At 35.1% G+C, this 15,849-nt stretch overlaps 1 non-coding gene across 1 annotated transcript; it reads right to left on the bottom strand.

Moving 5' to 3' along the window:
• Positions 1-2,146: 2,146 nt before the first annotated feature.
• On the bottom strand, positions 2,147-2,250 carry LOC115711867 (small nucleolar RNA R71). The gene has a single exon (XR_004010734.2). It is a non-coding gene; the product is annotated as a small nucleolar RNA R71 (small nucleolar RNA).
• Between the last annotated feature and the right edge of the window lie 13,599 nt (positions 2,251-15,849).

Consider the following 15,849-nt stretch of genomic DNA (forward strand, 5'->3'; position numbering starts at 1 on the left):
TCTCTTCGAATCAGAAGCCCCCGAGTTATTTATTCTCATGAAAACAGTACTTGTTGAAACATTGTTGGGTTTGCTTCTCGAGCTTGTTTTCAATAAATTCATTTCTTTTCGGGCTTCTTCTTTTCGAACGAATACGTAAGCCCTTTCATTGAACTCAGTGATGCTTCTTACTAGACGACCTTGGAAGTCATCCCACAACTCGCATGTTAGGTTATAATTAACCTATATTTCGGGTCTTTAAAGTTAGCATTATCTCGTCTATTGGTGTCTTTTGGAGCAGTTTTACGCTTGATTTTCATTATTTCAGGTTCCCGGGGTGTTAAAGTTCGAATTCAGTCAAATGGCGAAAAACTGGGACAAACTTGGAAAAATTGGAAAATTTGGTTCCTGAAGCATCAGTAGTCGCGACCTCTGATGAGCCAGGTCGCGACCCTTTTTCCTGGTCGCGACCCAGGTCGCGACTTCGTAAGATTGGCAGAAACTCGGTTTTTCGAGTTTTGCCTGTAGTCGCGACCAGCTTAAATGCTAGTCGCGACTATGTACGGAAATCGCAGATTTGACCTAATTTTGATTTTTCACTCAATTGGAGGCTCACCACTTATCCCTATATAAGGAATACGACATTGAAGGTCAAAGGCAAGGAAAAACAGACCTAATAGTGGAGGCAAAGTGGAGAGGAAGCTATCTTGAAGACCCGGAGCGATACCACCTTCTAGTTTCTTTCTTTTACCCTTTTTATTCATCTTTATGTTTGTTTTTAATTCTGAATTAATCATGGATGTTTTTAGAGTTATTATGAACTAAATTTCCCATAAGGGAGGATGATGAATGTTGTTTAAGTTTATGCCTAGTTAATAAATAATTGCCATTCCTTCATCTTATGTGTGAATATTATCTTTATTTGCGTTTAATTTCATGTGTAAGCTTGATCACCTTTTACATGCTCTATGATCCTAATTCGAAATCTGAAAAGTGAGAATTAGGAATGCTAAAATTTGGATAGTCTAGGTTTTGATGTAAAACGAAAGTATTTACATAGCCTAGTGACTAGTAGATTATTGCTTAATGCTGATTTTGTGTTGATCTAATTAAGAAGTTAATTAGAGAACATATTATTTAGAACCTAAAAGATCTGAAAAGAGTTAGGTTAATTTATAATCTGTCTTTCACATTGAGATAAGGATAATAATTAGGTATTAACATAGGTAACTTATCAACAGGATTCACCTCCCTAATCTCTCATCTTGATTAATCTTCGTTTATTTTCTCTTTAATTTCTGAGTTATTTACTTTTAAAATTACAACTTATTATTTTACCAAATAGAATCATAATTATAATTTAGTAGTACTCAATCCAATTCCCTGTGGTTCGACCTCACTTGCGTGAGATACTACTTGATACGTACACTTGCGTAATAAACAGAATTTTCGTAACAAGTTTTTGGCGCCGTTGCCGGGGAATTGTTTAAAGATTGATATTACACAAAATTATACTAACTTCTACTTTGGTATATTTTCTCTTGCTGATTTTTCTAACCTTTTTCTTGCAATATTTTCTTGATTTATTTCAGGAATCATAAGTGTATGCGCCGTCAAGGACAAGCAGTGATATTGCCAGTTGATCCTGAAATCGAGAAAACTTGTAGGAGAAACCGAAAGAACAAGAGGCAAGAGGGAGTTTCAAGAATCGCCGAAACTTCGTACATCATGGCCGCCAATGCTGCAAACAATGGAGGCAATAACGGTAACAATGGTGGCGCAGTAGAAGATCAATCTAATGGCCGCAGCTTGAGAGATTACATTCTCCCTACTCTGACGGGAGTGCAGTCATGTATCGAGCCACGGCGGTGGAAGCAAATAACTTTGAGATCAAACCCGCCATACCGCGGATGGTGCAATCTTCGCCCGCCTTGGTGGCCTCCCTTCTGAAGATCCTAATCTGCATCTCTCTAATTTCATGGAACTTTGTGAAACCTTTAAAGTTAATGGAGTTAGTGATGATGCTATTCGACTGAGACTGTTCCCATTCTCTCTTAGAGAGCGAGCCAAGAGTTGGCTAAACTCCTTGCCACCCAACTCTATTGCCACCTGGAATGATCTGGCAACGAAATTCTTGTCAAAGTTCTTTCCTCCAGCCAAGTCTGCAAAGCTGAGAGGAGAAATTAATTACTTCTGCCAACAAGATAATGAATCTCTCCATGAGGCTTGGGAGAGGTTTAAAGATTTGATCAGAAACCCTCACCATGGTATAGAGAAGTGGATGCTGGTCCACAACTTCTACAATGGGTTGGTAGGAAATACAAGAACTTTAATAGATGCTGCAGCTGGAGGAGCCTTTATGAGGAAGAGTGCTAATGAGGCATATGATCTATTAGAGGAGATGGCTCTAAACAATCAACAAGTCAACCGAGAGGAGTCAATCAAAGAAAGTAGCCGGTGTGTTAGAGGTCGATGCCATCACCAAGTTGACAAGGACAAAGTTGAGGCATTGACAAAGATAATTGCAGGGCAAGCTAAACAAGCCCAAGTTGTGTGTGAATTATGTGGGGGAAGCCATCACTTTTCAGAATGCCAAGCTGATGTGGATGATTTGCCAATGGATGAAGCTAAAGCCATTGGAAACTATTCACAGAACAACAACAACAATTATGGGTTCAACCAGGGTAACAACCGAAGAAACAGTGGGTTCTATCAGCAACGAAATCAGAACCAGAATCAGAATCAACAGTTTAATCAGCAACAAACCTCTGGTGGAAATTCTAGTTTGCGTACAGATTTCTTGCTTCAATTCATGACCGAAACTAGATCTTCAATCAAAGACCTGCGCACGTATGGGCCAACTAGCAACTCAAGTAGCAACCCGTCCTCAAGGGAATTTGCCTAGCACAACTGAAGTAAACCCCAAGGAAAACTGCAAGGCAATTACCCTGAGAAGCGGTAAAAATTATGACGGTCCTGAATTGCCACAACTAGTGAATGGAGAAAAAGAGAATAAAGAGCAACCGATGTCGACCCCAACACCCACTCCAACGAAGGCTACTGATAGTCAACCACAGCCACAGCAGTCTCCACCAATTAATATAGATCACCATGTGAAAATACCCTATCCTCAGAGGCTCAGAAAGTCAAGTCTGGACAAGCAGTTCACAAAATTTCTAGAGGTCTTCAAAAGACTACACATCAACATTCCTTTTGCTGAAGCCTTGGAACAAATGCCCCGTTATGTGAAGTTCATGAAGGAGATATTGTCTAAGAAGAGAAAATTGGAGGACTATGAAACAGTGGCATTAACTGAGGAGTGTAGCGCCATTTTGCAAAAGAAACTACCGCCCAAGCTTAAAGATCCGGGTAGTTTCAATATTCCATGCTCTATAGGGGGTTCGGTGGAAACCAAAGCTCTGTGTGATTTGGGAGCAAGCATTAATCTAATGCCATTGTCTGTCTTCAAAAGGCTAGGATTGGGAAAAGCAAAGCCTACAACAGTGACTTTACAACTGACAGATCGTTCTTTGACTCATCCTCGTGGGATAATTGAAGATGTACTTGTGAAGGTTGGTAAGTTTATCTTCCCTGCTGATTTCCTAATTCTTGATATGGAAGAAGATTCAACTATTCCCATTATTTTGGGAAGACCATTCTTAGCCACGGGCCGAGCAGTAATAGATGTTCAAAAGGGAGAGTTAAAGTTGAGAGTGCAAGATGAAGAGGTCAATTTTAATGTTTTTGCCCCAACTGACATTCCTACCTGTTACAAGATTGAGATGGTGAAGGGTTCTTTTGTTAAAGCTGATAAGAAGAAAGCAAAGCCTAAAGAGCGACTTCGAACGATTCAGCGTCGTTGGAAAAGATTGATGTGTGGTAGTTCTGAAGGTGAGCTTACTCTTGTGCAAAAATCTGAAATCAACACTATTGGTGGTCAATTTTCTTCATTTAGTACGAGGGCTCTTTTGGATGAAAAGGGTCCACCCAACCCTTTTTGAGAGGGTTTCAGGTAAGTTTCTTCTCTCTGCATTTTACTGTATACATTGGGGACAATGTAATATTTAGTTTGGGGGGAGAAGCTTAAAATTTTAAAATTTCTGCACTTTAAATTCTGCATTTTAATTTTCTGTTTTAGTTTTTTGTTTTAGTTAAGGAATGGCAATAAGCTTGATGATAGTTGTATGCTGCTGATTAGTGTGATGTGATCTGAAACTGCAAAATAACTGTGTGCTTGATTTTGTTAACTCTTTGGATTAGTTTGGATGCTTAGGAACCTGTGTCTTTCTGCAAATACTCAAGTTGTGAAAACTGTTATACCTGTTTTACTATGGTTTGTGGTAAGATTGACAGGATAGCTTAGAACTTGCATGTTTATTCTTTTGAGGCGAAATCCTTGGTAGTGTTCAATTGGAATATGATTTAGGCATTTGTTGGATAGTTTGAGCCTTTCAAGCCTACCATAATAATGTTTATCCCTAGTTAACCCTATTGAGCCTAAACCTGTTATGTTGTTCACCCATTGAGTCGAAAAATTTTAACCATACTATTGATTTTTCTTCACCATTATATGCATGATATCATAAGCTAAATAATTAGTTTGGGGGAGAGAAATATTTAGTGTGAGAAAATAGTTAGAGGGAGAAGAACTTGTAAGATTGAGAAAAGAAAAAAATGTGTAATTCAATGTCACTGAAAAAAAATTGAGATGATGATGAAATATGAATGATGAAAAAAAAACACAATAAAAAGTAAGAATGTGTTTGAAAAAAAAATTCAGTGATGTTGGGAAAAATAATAGAGATATCTTCTCTCAATCTTGGTAGATGTGGGAACGCTATGGGGGATTGAAAAAAAAAAAAAAAGAAGTAAGAAGCTTGTGGGTTCTGTTCGTGTGCTTATGATATCTTGAGCCAAAATTATCTTTTGCCTATCCCTGAATATCTAAGCCATACTACCTAAACCTTGAAAAGACCTAATGATTCCAAAGAATACTGTCAACATTAGTGGAGAAAGGTAAGCATGCAAGCTTATGAGTTATCGGGTTGTGGAACTAATGGAAAGAGTAAAACTTTTATAACAATGTTTCATACTTGAGTAGATTGTTGCAGTTGTACATAGTGTTATTAATTGAGCATCCGAGTTAATTGTTAGAGTTAGTAAGAACAAAATTCTAGTTTATGCAAGGATGGAAACAGAGCATGAGTCAGCAGTGTAGTGATTATCTGAAAGAGTAGTTAGTTTTTTTTTTATCTTACTCGGGGGCGAGTAAGAATCTAGTTTGGGGGAATTTGTTAGGTTATAATTAACCTATATTTCGGGTCTTTAAAGTTAGCATTATCTCGTCTATTGGTGTCTTTTGGAGCAGTTTTACGCTTGATTTTCATTATTTCAGGTTCCCGGGGTGTTAAAGTTCGAATTCAGTCAAATGGCGAAAAACTGGGACAAACTTGGAAAAATTGGAAAATTTGGTTCCTGAAGCATCAGTAGTCGCGACCTCTGATGAGCCAGGTCGCGACCCTTTTTCCTGGTCGCGACCCAGGTCGCGACTTCGTAAGATTGGCAGAAACTCGGTTTTTCGAGTTTTGCCTGTAGTCGCGACCAGCTTAAATGCTAGTCGCGACTATGTACGGAAATCGCAGATTTGACCTAATTTTGATTTTTCACTCAATTGGAGGCTCACCACTTATCCCTATATAAGGAATACGACATTGAAGGTCAAAGGCAAGGAAAAACAGACCTAATAGTGGAGGCAAAGTGGAGAGGAAGCTATCTTGAAGACCCGGAGCGATACCACCTTCTAGTTTCTTTCTTTTACCCTTTTTATTCATCTTTATGTTTGTTTTTAATTCTGAATTAATCATGGATGTTTTTAGAGTTATTATGAACTAAATTTCCCATAAGGGAGGATGATGAATGTTGTTTAAGTTTATGCCTAGTTAATAAATAATTGCCATTCCTTCATCTTATGTGTGAATATTATCTTTATTTGCGTTTAATTTCATGTGTAAGCTTGATCACCTTTTACATGCTCTATGATCCTAATTCGAAATCTGAAAAGTGAGAATTAGGAATGCTAAAATTTGGATAGTCTAGGTTTTGATGTAAAACGAAAGTATTTACATAGCCTAGTGACTAGTAGATTATTGCTTAATGCTGATTTTGTGTTGATCTAATTAAGAAGTTAATTAGAGAACATATTATTTAGAACCTAAAAGATCTGAAAAGAGTTAGGTTAATTTATAATCTGTCTTTCACATTGAGATAAGGATAGCAATTAGGTATTAACATAGGTAACTTATCAACAGGATTCACCTCCCTAATCTCTCATCTTGATTAATCTTCGTTTATTTTCTCTTTAATTTCTGAGTTATTTACTTTTAAAATTGCAACTTATTATTTTACCAAATAGAATCATAATTATAATTTAGTAGTACTCAATCCAATTCCCTGTGGTTCGACCTCACTTGCGTGAGATACTACTTGATACGTACACTTGCGTAATAAACAGAATTTTCGTAACATCGCCCCTTGCGGTCAATGGATTAGTAAAGATCTCTGCCTGAAGGGTGTAAGTTATGTGTTGTCATCCAAATTCTTTACTCTAGCCGCAGCCGTGCTAAAACGACTTAAGTACGCCTTAAGTGTCTTACCGGGCTACTGCTTTATATTGGTTAGCAAGGCCGCTTCGGGTCGTCTATCCCTAGCTACCTGGAACTGTTTCTTGAAATCCCTGGACAGCTGCCCCAGGAGGTTATTGAATGATGAGTAAACTTGTTAAACCAGCTACTCGCTGCTCCACCAAGCGAGGTGGGGAACAAAATACAGCGTAAATTGTTCGTCACATTACTCGCTTGCATTATTGTGTTAAAGTTATTCAAATGCAAGACCGGATCAGTGGTTCCTTCATATGATGTGACATGCGGGTTTTTAAATCCCGAAGGAAAATGGGTATTCATTATATTTGGATGATATGGCTCAAGCTCCTCGTCTGAGTCGTATTCAGATTGTTTCCCTAGTTCCCCCACTTGATATCTCCTGAACGTGTCCTCCAGCTTGTTTATCTACAATTGGATGGGATCCTCTTGCTTTGGACAAAGCTATTGACGAAGATCTGGTTTCTTCCGATTCAAGTGCTCTTGGAGATTCGGTTGGAAGTAATTGCTCGCAAACCTCGTCTTACTCATAGATCCCGTCCTACTCATAGACTTTGTCTTTGAGTGACTCGTGGATTTACTGGTTCCCATACTTTCTCGATCACTAGCTCGTTGAGTACTTTCTCCTCTTCAAGTTGATCAACTGTGGATTCTTGACCGCCTCGAGGTCACACTTTGTAATATCCCAATAAGCTTAATAATTAATAATTAGGGTTTATATTTATATTATGAGTTAACCAGGTAATAAGTGGGATTATAATCCTACTAATCTAGTTCAACATAAATTTGCTATAAGTGGATAAATAATCATAATTTATTAATTATGGAGAATTATATAGCATATGTGAATGTAATATGAGTTATTTGTGGTTATATAATAAGGTTTTGGGCATGAAGTATTAGAAGAAGAAAAATAGAAGTCGATTATGTACACCTGGTAACCGGTTGGGTCGTTTCGCGGACGATTCGATTTTTGTATTTTTGGGTTTTTAGGTTATGTCCACCATGTTTGTCGATAGGAAAAGTTTAGATTTAAAATTTTAATACCCGTTAGTGTTTTGGGAAAAACACTCATTATTCTATAGCTATTATGACATAGGACCCGGATCGTCGATCGTTCTCTAATCAGGTCGGCCAACATACCTGAACCGAAACGTGAGGTAAGAAAAATATAATTTGATGCAATATTCTTGGCGACGTATCGGGCGTAGGTACGGGCATCAGTGACATATGATAAGTACCGGGCGTAGGTACGGGCTCGTCTGATTAGACGATGCGATATATTAGTGCCAAGTTGTGGCACGGGCTCACCTGATTAGGTGGCACAATGATATTATATATGATATTGCATTATGACACGGGCTTGCCTAATTAGGCAATGCAAATATGTGAGTATATCTATTTATATGCATATGACTGGTTATATTACCTACTGTTGAATGTTATAGTTTAATTATTATGTGATAATGAAATGTATAATTAGCTATTTAATGTATCATTTTTTTATTACTTTTCTTGTTGAGTCTATGTGACTCACAGGTGCTTTGTGGTGCAGGTAAGGGCAAGGAAAAGTTAGAACAACCATGAGATGGCGGTCTTCTCCAGCAATGTACATATTATCCCCACCAGCTTGGGTGTTGTGTTTCCAGGAGTTGTTTTAGACTGGCTGTGTCTGCTGTATTTTGAATTGTTGTTGTATATCGTCGTTTGGATAAATCTTTTATAACAGGGATCCCCAGAACTCCTTTTTACTGCCGTTATAATGCCCGTTTTTAGTATTTTATTTTGGTCAAGTTTTTATTATCCTCACAGTTTTTAATAATTAATTAATATATTAGTATTAAATAAGTTTTATAAAATCACACACGTGGTGTTCCTAGGGATTAGGGCGTTACACACTTGCTTCTTCACACTTTGTTTTTTGCCCTTGAGAGCAGTTTGTCGTATTTCCCACATTAGGGTCTGTTCGAGTCCTCGCTCTATGGGTTTGGGAAAAATGTTGGTGATTTCTAGCAGGTGACCTACGTTCTCCCGGTTGAGTCCCAAGATCCTCCTCATTGTCATGAAGGATTTCTCGTTCATCAATTTCCGGTTGTCTCCCATCTGACTGTTCGTTCTGATTTTTAGGGGGTATCTCATTTTCCCTGGGTTGTTCTTCCCGGGCATTTTCCTGTCTCCTGGTTCGTGAGCCACGAGGTTTGCCTCACGGTCTTCTCACTCCAAGTTCAGGTTGATTTTGAGCATTCGTCCCTTGTGCCACCCTGGCTGAGGCTGCATCACGCTCTAACTCAGCGTTTCGACGTTGCGCCTCTTCCAGATGGCGTCTCAGGCGGCGCTTTTCCATTTCATAAGTACCTTCTCCCATAGACTAGGCGCCCCCACGATTGAGCTCTTCATCCCTCGTCTCGGGGTTCTAGCCACTCCCACGCTGAGTTCTCCTCGAGCGTGTTGTCCGCATACTAGGACCAACGTCTGGGTTGGGCTCTCCGAGAACGTGCGGTCCGTATACTAGGGCCACCCTCAAGTTGAGTCCTCCTGGAACGGGTGGTCTGTCTGGACCGCGGGTTGGTAGACCTTCTGGAGCCCATGGGCTCTTTACCAGAACGATGATTAGTTTCCTCATGTGGTGTGTTAACGTTTTCTGGATTTTCAGCCATGAAGGAGGTTGTTTTTCTTCACAAGAAGGGAGGGTTTTTCTGAGCTTTTTCACAGAGGCTCTTAATGAAAGCACCCAACTGTTAACTAGGACTGTTCAAGAAAATTAACAAACCGCCCAACCCGAATAAACCGCCCAACCCGAATAAACCGCCCAAACCAAACTAAATAAACCGACAAAAAAATACAACCCGAATAACTTTACGAAAAATTCAAACCGCCCAATGAATATATTAGGCAGGTTGAATATTAGTCTAACCCGCCCAAATAACCCGAATAAACCGATTTACATATTTTTTTACTAAAATTATTTATAACATAATATATAATTACATTTAATAGTCAAACTATTTTACATTTAAAGTTTGTATTTTATAGTGTTTAATTTGAAATTTAGAATTTATAGTTGATAATTCTGATTGTATTTGAATATTGAAGTTGAAATTTAAAATTCACATAAGAGTATATTTTTTTTGTTCTATTTTTTTTTTTTTTTTGAAAAATATTGGTTTTTTTTTTTTTTTGAGAAAATGAAAATTTTATATATATTTATAAAGGAAAAGTATGAGGTGGTGACATGGCGGTCTAAAATCTCTCTAAAGCTACTTTTCTTTTTTCTCCTTAATTCTCTCAATTTTTAATATTTTATTAAAGCATAAATTTACAAATTAATATTTTTCTATTATTTTAATAAATTTTCTTTAAAAATATTTATCTTAAATTAATTATTTTTTAAAAACACATAATAATTACATTAAATAATTATTCAATTATTTATATATATGTATTCATAACTATATATGTGTAAAGTTTTTTTTTACTTTGTAAAATATAGGAAAAATGTTTTTTTATAGAAAAAAATTATTATGGATTGAACAAAAAAAAAGGCAGGTGTGAGATTATGTAGAAGAAGAAATAAGTGTGAGATTATGAATCAAATTTTTTCATAATGAATTATTTTTATATTCCAATTATATAAACTTGATGTCATCATTGTAGTTCCCATTGATATTCTTAAATTTTTAAACTTAACACTCAGTTATCGTTTTGTTAGTTGATCAATAAAGTGTCACATGTAAATATAGTATTGGCCAAACTAATAATTTTTTTAGAAAAAATAATTTTAAAAAATAAAAAATAATTAAAATAAATTCATATTATTAAAAAAAATATTATATACATATTGAATGAAATAAAAATTAATTTTTCCATATTCTTCCAGCCATATTATCTTTATAGATTAACAATAATTTTTTTTGTAAGGAGATTAATAATAAACTTTGATTCTCAATTCAAATGTTATTTTTCAATTCTTTTTTCATATATTCAAAATTCTTATTCCATAAACTTTCTACTAATGTTTTTCAATCAATGAAACGAAAAGACAAACTTTAATTACCGTATGAAAAATCAAACTTTCAATCCCAATAATCAATAGAAACAACATCAAATTTCAAGTTCTCAAAATCTATAAAAATAAATAGAAGTATGAGGCGGTGACGTGGCGGTCTAAAATCTCTCCAAAGCTATTTTTCTTTTTTCTCCTTAATTCTCTCAATTTTTAAAATTTTATTAAAGCATAAATTTATAAATTAATACTTTACTATTATTTTAATAAATTTTCTATAAAAATATCTATCTTAAATTAATTATTTTTTAAAAACACATAATAATTACATTAAATAATTATTCAATTATTTATATATATGTATTCATAACTATATATGTGTAAAGTTTTTTTTTTACTTTGCAAAATATAGGAAAAATATTTTTTTATAGAAAAAATTTATTATGGATTGAACAAAAAAAAAGCAGGTGTGAGATTATGTAGAAGAAGAAACAAGTGTGAGATTATGAATCAAATTTTTTCATAATGCATTATTTTTATATTCCAATCATATAAACTTGATGTCATCATTGTAGTTCATATTGATATTCTCAAATTTCTAAACTTAATACTCAATTTATTGTTTTGTTAGTTGATCAATAAAGTGTCACATATAAATATAATATTGACCAAACTAATAATTCTTCTAAAAAAAATAATTAAAATAAATTCATATTATTAAAAAAAATATTATATACATATTAAATGAAATAAATATTAATTTTTTCATCTTCTTCCAGCCATATTATCTTTATAGATTAACAATAATTTTTTTTGTCAAGAGATTAACAATAAACTTTGATTCTCGATTCAAATGTTATTTTTCAATTTTATTTTCATATATTCAAAATTCTTATTCCGTAAACTTTCTACTAATGTTTTACAATCAATGAAACGAAAAGACAAACTTTAATTACCGTATGAAAAATCAAACTTTCAATCCCAATAATGAATAGAAACAACATCAAATTTTAAGTTCCCAAAATCTATAAAAATAAATAAATAAGTAAATAAAAACAGATCTTTTAAACACAAACTCAAACATTAGAACCCTAGTAAAACACTAAAACTCAAACATTAAAAACACACACAATAAAATTCGAACCCAGAACTTAACACACACATCAAAATAAAAATTAAACCATAAATGTGGATTTATATTACCATTTTTCGAATATCGGTATTTATTAGCAACAAATTTAATATTTAAGTATTCATGTCACAAATTTTTTAATAATAAAGTTAAAATTTAAATATAATCTTATTAAGTAATTATTATTAATTAAAATATAAATTTATTTTTTATATATAATTTAAAATATTTTATATATCCGCCGCGAAACGCAAGATTTTTACTAGTTGTTTAATACTTTAATGTTTATTCAATTTATATTTATTTTTTTAAGATCAATTTAAACTATAACTATTTTAATCTTGAAAGACATATACTATACATTTATTTTTTCAACTTAATTATTTGAACACCAAAAACTAACAATAATAAAAAAATAAAAAATAAAGATCGGTTCAAATGGGTTAACCCGACCAAACCGACGAAAATCATTGGGCAGGTTATACTTTTTTTTTTATTTTTTCATTGGACGGGTTACAATTAGATATTTACAACCCGACATTTATATTGGGTTGGTAAAAATACACTATAATCCGACCAAACCGACCGATGTACACCCCTACTATTGACGCAGATTTTTGTTAACCAAATTTGAGCCTCACAGTAGTGATTTCACACAGAAAAAATAAAGGCTGTAAAAATAAAAGTATGAACACATGATTTTTTACGTGGTTTTGCAGTTAAAATTCTGCGTAGTCTAGGAGTCAATCTTATTCAGATTCCTGATTGTTTTCCAGGGTTTCTCCTGTATGAGTTTTTTCGTCCCCCTTTTCATCTTACTTGCCACTATTTATAATTACATAGTGGGCAGTTAATTACAAAGTTAACTGTAATATGTTTACAACAATCATCCCTAAAATCATGGGATTTGATTACATATCACGTAGTGTAAATGCGGTTATGATTTGAAAATCATATAGCTGTGATTTTTACGCTTTTACTGGGTCAAAATGATTGTGAATTAAACACGTCTTTAATTATTGTATCTGGAGTTGTCTCGACAGAAACTTGGTTCCAGTGATCTCAATAGCGAGCTGGGGCCATTTTTTCTTTCGAGGTCGACGATGCATGTCTTGTGTCGCTCGCGGTTCTTATATACAAAGAGTTCTTCGAAGCTCATTTGAATGTTAGCTTCTGACTTGCCACTGTTGTAAGCGTCGTTGATGCTAATGGGATGAAGTTATAAGAAGTTATACCATAGCGAGACGGTCACCTCGCTTACTTGGTCTCGAGTCGATCTGACTGTAACACTTAGTTTGTACATTAAGGGCTTTCGCAATTGATATATGTCGCTTTCGTCTTGCTACGTGTACTGTCCTTGATGCCTCGCTATTCACATTCAGCAACATATAGTTTCTCACTAATATACTAAGCACCAGTTTGTATATTGATTCCTCACCTAAGACCTTACAGTCTGCAAGTTACAAATATACTCTGATACTCACGTAATTAATGAGTTATTCCATACAAAGCGATTGCATCGATCCATATTCCCCTTATCTTGACACGTGTCCTCCACTGAGATGGCAACCGAATTTCGGGTATAACAGTTTTCCTTTTCAACTACAACATATGCAGGAGGAAACATGTTGTTGTTTCCATCAATACCAATGGCTACAAGCAACATACTCCTGCAATATCCTTTCAAAAAGCACCCATCTAACCCAATGATGGGCCTGCAGAACTTGAAACGAGATTTACATGCTACAAGGCATATGTAAACCCTTTTGAAAAACCTTATATCATTCACTAAACTTGTTCTGATGAAAGCTGTGCTACCAGGATTAAGTTTTACTAACTGTGCACAATAATCATGCAGAATAGCATATTGATCTTTAACAGTTCCATGTATCTTGGCCATAGCTTTGTTCTTAGCTCGATAAAGAGTCCATGAGGAGAGTTTAGAGTACTTACCCTCAGGATTTACTTTCTTGAAATCACCAAATGATATGGCTGGATTTGCTCTGAACTTCTCTACGAACTCTTTTACAATCCAATCAGCATCTACCAACCTGTTCTCCCATAAAATTCCACAGATGTGTTCTTCCTTAAATTTGTTGATTCGCATTGTAGTGCAATCATCTCTTATCCTCTGAGCATACATTAACCATTTACAACCTTCTCCTTTGCATACAACTCTAATTCTCAACCTATCATTGTTAATATATTTGTACTGTCTGTCAATGCTGATGAAATGCTCCTTTAATGCTTCTCTCAAGTGCACAATAGTAGGGAATTCCATTCCCAATTCAAAACTTGATATTTTCAAGCTTGAAGTGTGGATCAAATTCAGTGTGTTTCTTTTTAAGCACTGGTCCATCTTCTTCATCACTAACCAAGCTGACCAAATCATCATCTTCTTCATATCCTCCACCATCATCATCATCTTGGTAAGCTTGACTACATAAATCATTGACTGACCCCCACCATTGGCTAGGGTCAGTTGTTCCTTCTTCAACTAATTATGGATCTTGGGTTTCTGGAGCATATTTCTCTTCCACAAAATTTGGATCTTCTACTGATTGGTTTTTTTCCCTCCTGGTTGGTGTTTTGGCTGGTGTTTCTCTTACTCTCTTTTTGGTTTAGGGTGGTCTTTGGGACACACTTTGAGATCTGGTTTGGGGTGGTGTTTTGGATGGTGTTTCTCTTACTCTTTTCCTAGTTTGGGGTGGTGTTCGAGATACATTTCTGAATCTGGTGCATGGTGGTGTTTGGGCTACTGTATGACTGTTTTGGGGTGTTTTAGAAGGTGTTTGGGATATGGTTTGTGGTGTTCTCCTATCCTTATTTTGGATGTTGTTTGAGATCTGTTTTGGGTGATTTGTTGAGATCAGGCTGGCCTTTGTTTTTCGTGGTTTGGGGTGGTGTTTTGGATGGAGTTTTAGACATGGTTTGGAGTGATTGGAACAGTTGTTTGGCAACTTTTTTTCTTAGTTTGGGGTGGTGTTTTGGTTGTTATGGTTGGGTTTTATGCCCTAAATAAAACTCATTTCAATATAATTAGATTTACTTATATATATAGATCAGAAATAACATTTAATGTTGCATGGTTCACATGATTTATTTCATGATTATATGTACATAATGTATGAATTCATCTGAAACCCTTTTCACATACTTGATCCTGTTTATTGTGTTGTCAACATATTGAAAAGTAAACATGACTATGTGAACAAAGTTTCCTAGATTTATCAAACACAGGGTTTTACTGATATGATAATCTAAAACAGAGTTTACTTGCATTTGGAGAAATGCTATGTTCTTTCCAGAGCATTGATTAAAGTAAAGCTCAGGTTGGATGCATGGAGTATGCATCGGAAGGGACCGATATTGAACTTTGACTTAGATTTATTAAACTTACTGTAATATCTATTCAAGTCAATATCGCCTAGTTGATCCTAGATCAAATGATCTTAATCCTATTATGATTAGGCTCAATCTCAGGAGGCTATTCGTGTTCTTTGATTTGTTAGTTAAGCCTACTTTTAGGTCAGGGTGATACGTACATTTTGGGAACACGGTAGTGCAATTGAGTGGGAGCGCTAACATAAACATGGAATCTATAGCTTCTATCTGGCGAATAGTAAGCAAAGGATGATCTCCTTCGAGCTTGACCAAACGAAAATAAATGGTGAAGTACTCATTTCACATAAGCTGAAATATCATTTATACGGGGTCAAGTGTTTTAAGGATAAAATACATAGTAGGGTGTAACGGTAATCTAATCCCTTTACAGTGTAGATCATTCATATAGAGGATCATTGATCAAATTAGGATTATAACAATGGATAACTAATGATGTGTCTATATAGTGGAACATATAGAGCATTCTATATACTGAGAGTGCAATTCTAAGTTCTATGCGTGGATTCAACGAAGAATTAATAAGTCAGTGAATTTAGGTAATAAATTCTTGATCTGCTTATTGGAAGCTCAGTTATATAGACCCATGGTCCCCCCACTAGTTGAGATAATATTGCTTGTAAGACTCATATAATTGGTTTTGATTAATCAATTATAATTCTCAAATTAGACTATGT

Source organism: Cannabis sativa, chromosome 3, assembly GCF_029168945.1.
Source record: "Cannabis sativa cultivar Pink pepper isolate KNU-18-1 chromosome 3, ASM2916894v1, whole genome shotgun sequence".
In the NCBI taxonomy this organism is placed as follows: Eukaryota; Viridiplantae; Streptophyta; class Magnoliopsida; order Rosales; family Cannabaceae; genus Cannabis; species Cannabis sativa.